The following is a 12,790-nucleotide window of genomic DNA, read 5'->3' as shown; positions in this document are numbered from 1 at the left end:
GCCAGGGAGCATCTACCCTGTCAATCCCCTTCAGAATCTTGTATGTTTCAATGAGATTACCTCTCATTCTTCTAAACTCCAGAGAGTATAGACCCATTCTACACAATCTCTCATCATAGGACAGCCCTCATCCCAGAAATCAATTTAGTGAGAACCTTCGTTGCACCACCTCCAAGGCAAGTACAGGAAACTTTGTGCTATCCGGCACCCACGGGACCGAGCTGCTGCCGTTGCCTCAAAACTGCCGTACTCTCCAGAGTTAATGTTGAGAGATACGGAGATTCTTATCTCCGTATTTGACAACACTGTTGCTTAGCAACAGCTTCTAAACACTCGGGTGTGGCCCTAAAGCTCTGTAGCTGAAGCTGTTGCTATAGCTACAGACCTTGCACAGCTTGACTGTTCAAACAAAGCAAAAAAAACAAACAAAAAGAATAAAAAACGGCTGCTGATTTTTGTCGGTGGCTCCAGATTGCCAGATAGCTCACCTCCGGATAGCACAAAGTTTCCTGTATATCCTTCCTTAGATAAGGAGACCAAAACTGAGCACAGTACTCCAGGTGTGGTCTCACCAAGGCCCTGTACAATTGTAGCAAGACTTCCTTACTCTTATACTGCAACCCCCTTGCAATAAAGGCCAACATGCCATTTGCCTTCCTTATTGCTTGCTGTGCCTGCATGCTAGCTTTCTGTGTTTCTTGCACGAGGACACCCAAATCTCTGAACATCAACATTTGAAAGTTTCTCACCATTTAAAAAATATTCTGTTTTTCTATTCTTCCTACCAAAGTGAATAACCTCACATTATACTCCATCTGCCACCTTACTGCCCACTCACTTAGTCTATCTATATCCCTTTGCAGACTCCTTGTGTTCTCCTCACAGCTTACTGTCCCACCTAGCTTTGTATCATCAGCAAACTTGGATACATTACACTCGGTCGCTTCATCTAGGTCATTAATATAAATTGTAAATAACTGAGGCCCCAACACTGATCCTTGCGGCACCCCACTAGTTACAGCCTGCCAACCTGAAAAAGATCCATTTATCCTTACTCTGTTTTCTGTCGAAATCTCGACTCTCAATGTGACTCTGAAACGATCAGCTCCGGTAGATGTTCTTTTAATAAACTTTTACTTGCCGCAAGGAGAGCGTCCCGCTGAGTCAAGGGCTAAGCAGAGACTCTCTCCAGAATTACAGATTAACAACATATTTATACAGTAAAGTAAACAGGTTATGGTTTCATCATGTGTCTTTCAAGTCAGACAAAGGGACAAAGAGTTCTTCAATCCTTAACTAAGTTTCTACATATTTCTAAAGTCTGGCATAGCGAAACTCTTGATAATACAATGGGTAGTTATTTATTCTAGTGCAGCGGTACCACCGAGTGTCCCTTACTTATTATACATAATTCCCTATAATTTATCAATGTATATATATATAGTTTACCTGTACGGGGCATTGCCCCTTTAAGAACGCGACATGACGCGGGTAAACGTGAGCCGGGTCAGCTCGGCCTCCCGCGGCAATCGCCAGCACAGCTCGGCCTCCCGCTCCCGCGGCAGTCGCCGGCACAGCTCGGCCTCCCGCGACTTCGGCCGCAACGGCCAGCTCCAATGCCGGGTGCCGGGTAAACGCGATGACGTCACGAGTCACATGACGCTCCAAGCATGGGAAAACGCGAGCAACGCGATGACGTCACGACGCAAACACGATGACGTCATCGCGCAAACCTCCGGACTGCCTAGTCAGTCCTCGTGGCGTCCCCACTGGGGAAAAGACCTGTTCCACGACTCTCCTGCATCGTTCTACGTTGTTTGCTGTACCTCATCTAATTCAACATTAAAATCCTGTTTGTTGTTCTTCCGAGTCAAGCTCCGTTATTTGTTAGGAATACACCTATTCCTACATTGGTGACCCAACGACGTGAGGACGGGAATTCATCAAAACCTACATTGGTGACCCCGTCTCCGTGAACGTTTTTCACGGACGAAGCGCACAGCCTGAACCCCATCTCTGTGAACGATTTCACAGAGGAAGAGCACGGCGAACAACATCTGACAAGCAACAACCGACGAACACCAATTCCTACAATTGCTGACCAACGATGGATGGCGGCCCCGTCTTTGCAAACGTATTTGCAAAGGAAGCGCAGCCTGGAGGTGATCCCGTTTTTCACTAACGTAACGCAGCCGGACCCCGATTTTTGTGAACGATTTTCACAAAAGAAGCACGCCATGGAAGCATCAGCCATTTCGCTGGCCCTACCGCAATTCAGGGAGCAGCAACCGCCCTCGTGCTTTCTTCAGGTAGAAGCCCCGTTCGCCAAGAACATCGATGCGGCGCAGACCAACGTGGTCTCCGTATTCGTCAGCTCTACTGCCTTACGGATCGTCCGCCTCCACGACATCTCCCAACGCAACAGTAAGTATACATCCCTCCAAGCGCGGGTTCCACAGGTTTTTGGGCCCACAAGATCGGCGCGCGCCCCCGCGGAGATGCCACGAGGACTCGCTCCTCACGAACCACGAGGACGCACCCCTCGCGAACCATGAGGACCCATCCTTCATGAAACATGAAGACTCATTCCCCGCCGATGACGCACCAGCCCGTCAGCCTGCTGGTTGTGTTTTCTACCATGCTTTTCAGCGCGAAAGCTAAGCGTTGCCACCCTCCCGGCAGTTTTCCCTCTCAATCAACAATAACTAGAAGCGTTGCCGCCCTCCCGGCAGTTTTTCCCCTAAACCGACAACTAGAAGCGTTGCCGCCCTCTCTACAGTGTTTTCCTCAACAAACGCAAACATCTACTGACGCTACAAACATCGAGGACGAGTCCAACGGGCATCCCGCGGCCGCGATCGGCCACGCGAAAGTTGCTGTCATCACCGATCACTGATCAACGCAGCAACGGTTCACTCACTTCTGTGTTACCGTAGTAGCACAACGGCATGCACCGTTCCATGCGTTCCCGACTGCCGAAGAGTTCGCTCGCCTGTCGGCGAGTTCACCGACCTGCCAGGACCCACGTTATTTCCTCCTGGATCGCCCATTCGGCGTTCCTGCAGATTTCGTCAGACTGAGGACCTTCTTCCAACAATGACGGAGCCATGGTCTGCGTCTGCCCAACCTGCCAGTCACTATGACGCGGCCAGGTGTTTCGCCCTAGCGCCCGCTTCGAACCACGGGCTGTAGAGGTCACACTTCTCCATGGTCCTTCGCATGGCTGAATACGTTTTATTCGCCATGATGCCACGGTCCTTCGCAAGGCTGGATACGTTTTATCCGCCATGACGCACGCAAGGATCCGCTCACGAGCAGCACCTTTAGACCTCACCCGCCAAGTCGAGACAGCACGACCGCCGAGACCATCGGACACCCATCGTCGTTACGGCAGGCCAGGCACGATCGGCCACCGGACCGCCAGCCACCCAGCAGTCTCCGTCTCGAGACTGCAGGAGCCGTTCGGACAGGCTCGTCAGACCACCTCATCTTTTGACGTCCATTAAAGCGAATTCTGGGGGGGGGGGGGGGGAGCGCATGTAGCGGTACCACCACGTGTCCCTTACTTATTATACATAATTCCCTTTAACTTAACGATGTATATATATAGTTTACCTGTACGGGGCGTTGCCCCTTTAAGAACGCGACCTAACACAATGACGCGGGCAAACGCAAGCCGGGTCAGCTCGGCCTCTCGCTCCCGCGGCAATCGCTGGCCCAGCTCGGCTTCCCGCTCCCGCGACTTCGGCCGCAACGGCCAGCTCCAATGCTGGGTGCCGGGTAAACGTCATCACGCAATTCACGTGACCACCCCAAGCGCGGGCAAACGCGATGATGTCGCAAGTCACGTGACGCCCCACGCGCGGGAAAACGCGAGCAACGCAATGACGCCACGACGCAAACGCGATGACGTCATCGTGCAAACCTCCGGACTGCCTAGTCAGTCCTCGTGGCATCCCCACTGGGGAAAGACCTGTTCCACGACTCTCCTGCATCGTTCTACGTTGTTTGCTGTACTTCATCTAATTCAACATTAAAATCCTGTTTGTTGTTCTTCCGAGTCAATCTCCGTTATTTGTTAGGAATACACCTATTCCTACATTAGACTATTTAATTAAGACTATCAGTACTGTTTGGAATGTAGATACACTCATACAGTATGTTTCTTCTGTTATCTGGTGGCCAAGCCTCTGGCCAGGTGGCTTGCGTAAGGTTCCCTTTACTCATGTAAATGGTCTTTGTTTACAACGCAGATAAGCAACGGTTTACAGTGTTTAGTCAAGGTTAACATGTTTAAGGAAGGAATAGAGGACATTTCTGCAGAGGCTTCTGGGAGGACCAGGACTCCATTTTGTTTGTCAAAAAGGGGCACATGTAACTATATTCAGTTTTAAAAGGTACATTTCCACATTCCCCCCTTTTGTCCTTCACAAGGACAACTTAATCCATTCCAATCCTGCTTAGTCTTTCTATTTCCATTTCCGCGCAGAATCCTTCAGTAGTTGTTGCTACCATAACCTTAGTAGTGGTTGCTGTTGGTAACACTGTTTTTCCCACTCTGACACAGCAGCACTTGATTGATACAAACAGAAGGTATAGGGAAAAGATTATCAGCAAGAATATGATCAGGCCCTGTACCAGGGATTTTCCCAGGGATCCTAGCCATCCGGATGCCCAACCCCACAAAGTGGTACCGCCTAGGCCAGTAATTTGTTTGTACTCTATTACCTTCTCTCTCATAAGTTCTGCCAGACTGCTGATCTTTTCTGAGTGGTCCGGGATGTACGTTGTGGTAAACCACTGTTTGTATTCCACTGTGTACATGCCTGGACATGCCTCGACTGACTCCTCCCACAAGTCCTAGTATAAAGGTGACTGCTCCCCAGCCCTTTGTATTTCTGGACCGGTCGACCACTCGAGGCAGACCTTCATTCTTTTGTTAATAAAAGCCTTGTGTTACTCTCTTAACTCACAGTCTTTTATGAGTAATTGATAGCGCATCATACGTACAGCATTCCTCACCAATCAAAGCACCTGTCCCTCCTTCCTTGGCTAGGAGATAATCTAGGGCCATACGATTTTGAAGAGCCACTGTCCGACTGGCTACCATTTCGTCATTTACCCTTTCGAAGGTTTGTGAGGTTGCGTTGGCTACTGATTCTACTAATTTAGCCAGTTCCCGTATTTCCCACTCATTTGACATTGTCCCATAGGGTGGTATCATTACCTTGAACATTCCATTCAACCATGTCAAATCCCGTTTAGGTCGATGGCTTTCATAGGCGTCCCTCAGGGTCTTTGTTGTTCTAATAAAGGGTATCACATATCCTAAGTAACAGGATCCCGTCCATGATTGTGGTAACCAGGGGTAGGCCTTATGACCACAGATAAAATAGGTTCCATTATAAGAAGTGAATTGCAACTTCTTCTTTGTCATCATAGGGTTGGAACCGGTCCAGGTACCCCCACTCGTCTTATTACGGACATTTGTCATGTTAAACCGACCCACATCGCGCCAGTTGTGGGGTCGAGTTATGGTAAAATTCTGGGCACATTTGCTTTTACCCATGCTCTCGCCCCCTGCCATGTTCCTTACTAAACATATTTTACCCATTGGGGCCCCTATACCTGAGGTATTAGTAAGAACTAGGAATGGGGGCTGCCGAGTCCAATTATATTTGGGTTGGTACCACCCCTGGAAGGCAGTGAGATTATAGCCTGCTGATTCCCATTCCGACCTCCAATCCTCTGTACTAGTAGTGCCCCTATAGGATGTGCGCCTTTTCTGGGCAGTACTACCGCGCGTATCGTTCTGACTGATTATCCACTCAGCCATGTCTGATTCATTAAAGGGAATGGGTCTTAGAGGGATGCCTCCTTTCGAGTGAATGGGCACATGTGCACATGCCCAACAGTTGGATAAATCTCTTTCTTGTGCATACTCATGACTCAGTGCCATGAATACATTTATATGTAGTTCCCTTTGTTCACGTGTCTGTACCTCTGGTGCTATCAGTAACACAAAGCATAATCCTGTTAAGCAGAGTACTGTCAGTCCCCATAGTCTGTGGAAATCTTTATCTCTCCCTCTGGTTCCTTCTCCTTTTCCTCCGGATCGGGTGCTTTTTTTGCAATGGGACGCGTGGATCCATGTTGGTCTTTCTTTTTATCTTGATTGCCGTATTAGTTGTCAGCAAAACCTGGTATGGTCCTTCAAATCTGGGTTGTAGACTGCTTTTTCGTTTAAAAATCTTGATGTAAATGAATTCTCCGGGCTCCAGGTTATGGTACTTCCCTTCTGCTGGTTCGACTTGAGCTTCTTTTACCTGTGAATGAAAGCTGGAAATACATTTGGTTAGTGCAATACAATAATTCAACATATTTTCTTCCATTTTATGGATGTCCATTTGTTTTGCAGTAAACGGTGCTGTAAAAGGTAGCCGTTGGGGATGTCCCATAACTATCTCATGCGGTGACAGGCCTGTTGTTCTGTTAGTTGCAGATCGCATTAAGGCTAAAGGCAGCAGTTCTACCCATTTTAGTCCAGTGTCATTGCATAGTTTCACCAGTTTGTTTTTAAGCATTCCATTATATCTCTCAACAAGTCCAGCTGATTGTGGATGATAACTGCAATGGAAATGTTGGTTAATCTGTAAGGCTTTACACATTTCTTTTATAACAGTTCCAGTAAAATGAGACCCATTATCACTTGAAAGTTTAACAGGAATTCCGAAGCACGGCACGATTTCTTTCAACAAATATTTAGCAACAGTAGTGGCATCGGCCTTTTTACAAGGAAAAGCTTCAATCCATCTAGAAAACACATCTACAATAACTAATACATACTTAAATCCCATACACATAGGTAATTCAATAAAATCCATTTGTAAATGTACAAAAGGTCCCGTTGGGTTTGGGTGGGAGGCAGGTTTTACCTTTTCCGTCTTACCCGGATTCATTGTCTGACAGGTAACACAATTTTCACAAATTTGTTTTGCAATTGCCGAAATACCTGGTGCATACCAAGTTGCCAAAATATAATCCGCCGTCCCCCCTTTGCCCGCATGTGTGAATGTATGAATACATCGGGCAATCCATGGAAGTAAGGATTTGGGTGCCGCCATGCGGCCGTCATGGTAAACCCATTTTCCTTCTTGAGTTTTACAACATTGATCCCTTGCCCAGGTTAATACCTCATCCGTACTGGCCTGTGACTGAAAGGCCAGCACATTAATAGTGGGCGGTTGATCTGTGGAATTATTTTCCCTTACTGGGAACGCTGATACTTGTTCCCCTTTGTCTGACAGAGCTGCTGATTTAGCTGCATTGTCAGCTCTGGCATTTCCAAGTGCTACCTCATCCAAGTGGCCTGTATGTGCTTGGCATTTAATAATGGCAAGTTTTAAAGGACATTGAATGGCTCGCAGAAGATTTTCTACCTGTTCCGCATTCTTAATGGTGGTTCCTGAAGAGGTCAGGTACCCGTGAATTTTCCAAATTCCTAATTATTTCAGAATAATTCATAATCCATTGTCTGCAATATCCTGACATGCCAAGGAAATGTTTCATTTCTCTCTTGGTTATTGGTAGTGGAGCAGAGCAGATTGCTTTTACTCTGTTTTGTGTCAATTGTCTTGTATCTCGTACCAATTCATGTCCTAGATACTGAACCCTTTCTGAGACCAATTGTAATTTCGCCTTTGACACTTTGTGTCCTTTCGAGGCTAAAGCTTTTAACAGCACAAGAGAATCTGTTTCACAGGCTGATTTGGAGGGTGAGGCGAGCAATAAATCATCAACATACTGTATGAGTGTAGAACTTGCTGGTAAAATCACATCCTCTAGATCCTTCTTTAAACACTGAGAATATAGTAGGACTTTCGGTAAATCCCTGTGGGAGTCTTGTCCACGTATATTGGCGTCCTTTATACATGAAGGCAAAAAGGAATTGAGACTCTGGGTGAATGGGTATTGAGAAAAATGCTGAACATAGATCGATCACCATATAATACGTTGAGTTTACTGGAATACTGGTAAGTATAGTCGCAGGATTGGGCACGACCGGATAAGTTGGGAAACACAGCTTCATTCACAGCTCGTAGGTCTTGAACAAATCTCCATTTGTCACTATTGGGTTTCTGGACCAGAAAGATTGGTGTGTTACAAGGGCTTTTAGTTGGGACTATTATCCCTTGGGCCAGCAGCAAAGTAATTACTGACTCGATACCCTGTTCTACAGCTAGAGACAAGGGATATTGGGGTTTCGTAGGAAGTGGTACAGTTGAATTGATCGCTACCTTATATGGTTGTGCGGTAAGCATTTTCCCTATTTCATTAGGGTGAGTAGACCATAGCTGCTCTGGGACTTTAGCAAGAAGTTCTTCTGTTTCGCGTTGCAATAGAAAACTGGTGACCGAAAGTATCTTTTCTGCCAAGACAGCATCGGAACATATTTCCCTATCCATTTTGATAGAGAAGCCTTCCTCCCAGTCATATCTACCCAGAGTTCCACCAGATGTCTGCCATTCCCTTTGCACTAAATATCCTTGCATTCTTTTAACCATTGGACCTAGATCCTGGGGTTTATGTGTGTCTGCAACCACAAGGGTGCAGTGTGGAACACTACTTTTAACCTTAAACAAGGTCTGGCTATGGGAGGATAATTCTACTCCTGCCGCGATTCCTTCAGGTCCGATAAAAATGTGTTCAACCTTCAATCGATATTTCCGGTGCAAGAATGGTTGGTAAAAATTTTGGGTTATAGCATCTAATCCAGTTTCGTCATAGCATGCAGTACAGTGTAACGTTTCGTGCCAGTTTCCTATATTTAAAGATTTGAGGTAGTCTGTAATTAATCTTGTCACACACCAACATGAGCTGACCAGACAGGCTAGGGCTTTGCTTAGTGTGGGATCCGAATTTTCCCAGGCATAAAATATAGGTGTTCTTGATTGGAGTAGTGGATAGGCTCCACACTTATCCGTGGGGATTCGTACTTCCATACCGGTTGGAGAACAGAGGATAGTGGCATTCATTTTACACAATAAGTCCCGCCCACACAAGTTCAGTGGGACTTCATTAGATAGTAGGAATGAATGACTGTCTTCATAATCATTGAATTGGAGAAAACCATTTGATGAGCTGTCTCAGATAGTCCAGTTACTGAGGTTTGATTGGTGGAAATAGGAATTCCCTGTGTATCCTGTTTCGTAAGGATCGAAAAGGTGGCACCAGTATCCAATAGAAATGGAATATCCCTTCCCTGTATTCGTATTTTTACTTCAGGCTCGCTTGTGGCATTTAATGAAACAACAGGTAATTGTTTGCTTGCAGCACTTGGATATGGAGCAACTAGTCATTGATTATACGGACAATTGAATCCTTGGCTGAATTGATTTGAATTTTGATTTTGTGGTCCAAATGGATTTTGAACAGAAAATTTTGTTTGAGGTCTAGCATGTACCTGGGCTCGGGTCACATACGGATTGGGTTCTGGAGGTGGAGGAGGTGGCCCGTTACCAGCCTGTTGAGTCCAGTTATAATTTGGTTGCTGCTGTTTTGATGGGCAATTTTTAGCCCAGTGCCCAGTCTGGCCACAATTGTAACAGGCACCGGATTGTCCTCGTCCTACACCTCCACCGCCTCTACCCCTAAACTGTCCTCGTCCTACACCTCCACCGCCTCCACCCCGAAACTGTCCTCGTCCTACACCTCCACCCCTAAAATTTCCTCTTCCCCCACCCGGTCCTCTTCCCCTACCACGTTGTGGGTAATAGGTGGGTGTTGTTGGGGCTGGTGCCGTTGGAGCTGCTCGCTCCATGAACACGGTAACCTTGCTTTTAGTTTCTCTATTTCGATCTTGTATGTCTTTTAACATAGAAACAACCTTGGATAGCGGTTCCTGTCGCCATCCGAAACAAACTAATTTAAAGGGATCCCTGAGTTCAGGTCGTAGTCCGTTTACAACGGTGCTGAGCATGGGAGAATCCAATTCCTCTGTTTTCATGCCTGAACATTGGCTCATAATTTCTCGCACCCTCTCAATGTAATCCTCAACATCCTCATCCTTTCTTTGTGTGGTTTCCATAATTTTAGACCAATTTGTTTTCTTTGGGAACACCTTGTGTAAGGCTTCCCAGCACCTTCCCCAGAATTAGTCATTGGGCGGTCTGGCGCCAGGAGCGGCACCGACAGTTTCACGATGTGTTTTAAAATCTTGGAATTTCATCTCGAATTCGGCAAACTTGGTGTCTTTTAACCATGCTTTTAGCAGAATTTGGCTGGGCTCAAGGCACATGACGATTACTTTTAATTGGTCTATGGCCTTTTCAAGACTGGTTTTGGGGTCTGCTAATCCTTCCACAATTGTTCTTAACTCACTTGGTGACCATGGTTGATAAACACCAACTGGATCTCCGTTCGGAGTTGGATTGGGAAAAAGTCTCACTGGCATTATAAGAGCGGGTGGAGGATCAGATCCTGTATTATTTTCACTGCGTTCCCTTTGTTCTGTCCGACTCCGTGTATACCCTGCCGGACCTTCGTGGAATCGATTTGTATTATCATTGTCAGGAGTGACAGGTGCTCCTGCTACTGCGCCGTTTTGTGGGCCAGCCGGAGGTGCAAGAGCCTGAAGTACAGGCTCTGCTTGAACTACAGGTGGAACGGCCTGATCACCTTCATTTTGGTCTGGAGCATGCTGAACATATGGTGGTGGCCTGCCGTAGGGAGTCCAATTCTCATCCCAATCCTCATCCTCATCTTTTTCCCGATCCTTAGGGGCATTTGGAGGATGTCCTTTTGTTTCTTTAGCAACCATCATAAATGGGTTTTTACCATGTCTAGGACAATTTACCTGCTCTGTTCGTTTATTTGCTTGCTTTTTCCCTTTAGTACACTGCTTGCTGACCTGTAGGCTTTTCTCATGTCGTTTTTCAGCTTCCCTTTTCCAATCCCCAAATGCTGACCAATTTACTTTCTTTTTACCTCTTCTGCCTGGGTCTCTGTCTATAAAACACTCCTCTAGACATGTTATTCTTTCTAAATTAAAGGAACCATCAGGTGGAAATGGCCTGTTTCCATCCTTAGTCCATTTTGTCCAATTTTGTAAGTGGTCAGTTGAAGACTGACCACAATTCCGGAGCACAAAATAGGCTGGCGTGCCCTTTGGTGGTGTTTTGCTTGCTCCGGCACCCATTCTGATTGATTGAGAGTTTTTACAGTTTCTGATCTCTCAATCCTTTTCGGTCAACTGAGTTCTCTACGCCCACTTCTACTGGCCGTCACGTGGCCTAAAAAGGCTCTTAATTCAGGCTCAGTCTGGGTGTGAGATATGTTGACACGAACCAACCATAGTCGATCAATTAGGCACTGTTTCCTTTCTCAATCAAAGAATATTTTTCCGAATCACAATTTTCCCTAGTGACTCTTCCCGTTTCTTAAATTGCAATGTCACGCAAAAGTATTGAACACAACAGTATAACAAGGACAACTAGGACAAACAACATCCACGCGGGTATACAAATTATAGCCTTAAACTCTATCTAAACAAAGAGTCAATTCTCAGTCTGCGTTGTACGCCACTACAGACCAAGTCCTTAACTTATCCTAATTTATTAAAAAATCTTATTCATCTCTATGATCCTATCAAACAAGGATCCTGTCCCTTCACGGACTTGTCTTATCCTATCACACAAGGATAATTATCCTATCACACAAGGATAATCAATCGATTTCTATAGCGCTCTTCTTACCTTCTACTAATGAAAATCTCCCCGGGCTGTTTCAAGACTGGATATTTTCAGGATCAGATCCCTTCTGCCTATAGGCTGAAAAGGAAATGATTACAAAAATAACTTTAGATCTTAGATTTCGAGTCTCATAGATCGCAGTACCTCCGCTGCGGACAACAGATTACATATGCGGTTCAACAGTAAAGAGACTCTTTGTGAGCAAAAAGGCTCACCTTATTCCGGCCAGTTAAGCCCTTCACTGAAGAGGCACTATGCTGGCATCTGTTCACTCACAGACTAGAGAGTAAGCGATCTCGGTGGAACCTCCAAGAAGTAACTGTCGAAATCTCGACTCTCAATGTGACTCTGAAACGATCAGCTCCGGTAGATGTTCTTTTAATAAACTTTTACTTGCCGCAAGGAGAGCGTCCCGCTGAGTCAAGGGCTAAGCAGAGACTCTCTCCAGAATTACAGATTAACATATTTATACAGTAAAGTAAACAAGTTATGGTTTCATCATGTGTCTTTCAAGTCAGACAAAGGGACAAAGAGTTCTTCAATCCTTAACTAAGTTTCTACATATTTCTAAAGTCTGGCGTAGCGAAAGACTATTGATAATACAATGGGTAGTTATTTATTCTAGACTATTTTATTAAGACTATCAGTACTGTTTGGAATGTAGATACTTCATACAGTATGTTTCTTCTGTTATCTGGTGGCCAAGCCTCTGGCCAGGTGGCTTGCATAAGGTTCCCTTTACTCATGTAAATGGTCTTTGTTTACAACGCAGATAAGCAACGGTTTACAGTGTTTAGTCAAGGTTAACATGTTTAAGGAAGGAAGAGGACATTTCTGCAGAGGCTTCTGGGAGGACCGGGACACCATTTTGTTTGTCAAAAAGGGGCACATGTAACTATATTCAGTTTTAAAAGGTACATTTTCAAATTTCTCTCCGTTAACCAATCCTCTATCCATGCTACTATATTACCCCCAACTCCGTGAGCCCTAATCTTGTGTAATAACCTTTTACGTGGCACCTTATCGAATGCCTTTTGGAA

The 12,790-nt window shown here is 45.7% G+C and overlaps 1 pseudogene; it reads right to left on the bottom strand.

The window, feature by feature from the left end:
* Nucleotides 1-4,181: 4,181 nt before the first annotated feature.
* On the bottom strand, nt 4,182-6,441 carry LOC147123611 (uncharacterized; annotated as a pseudogene).
* Nucleotides 6,442-12,790: the final 6,349 nt, after the last annotated feature.

The sequence above is a fragment of the Somniosus microcephalus genome, chromosome 2, assembly GCF_052327205.1.
Source record: "Somniosus microcephalus isolate GS21.2 chromosome 2, FLI_Smic_1.0, whole genome shotgun sequence".
Lineage (NCBI taxonomy): Eukaryota > Metazoa > Chordata > Chondrichthyes > Squaliformes > Somniosidae > Somniosus > Somniosus microcephalus.
The sequence above is the reverse complement of the archived record's forward strand: the minus strand, read 5'-3'. Positions and strand labels throughout refer to the sequence as shown.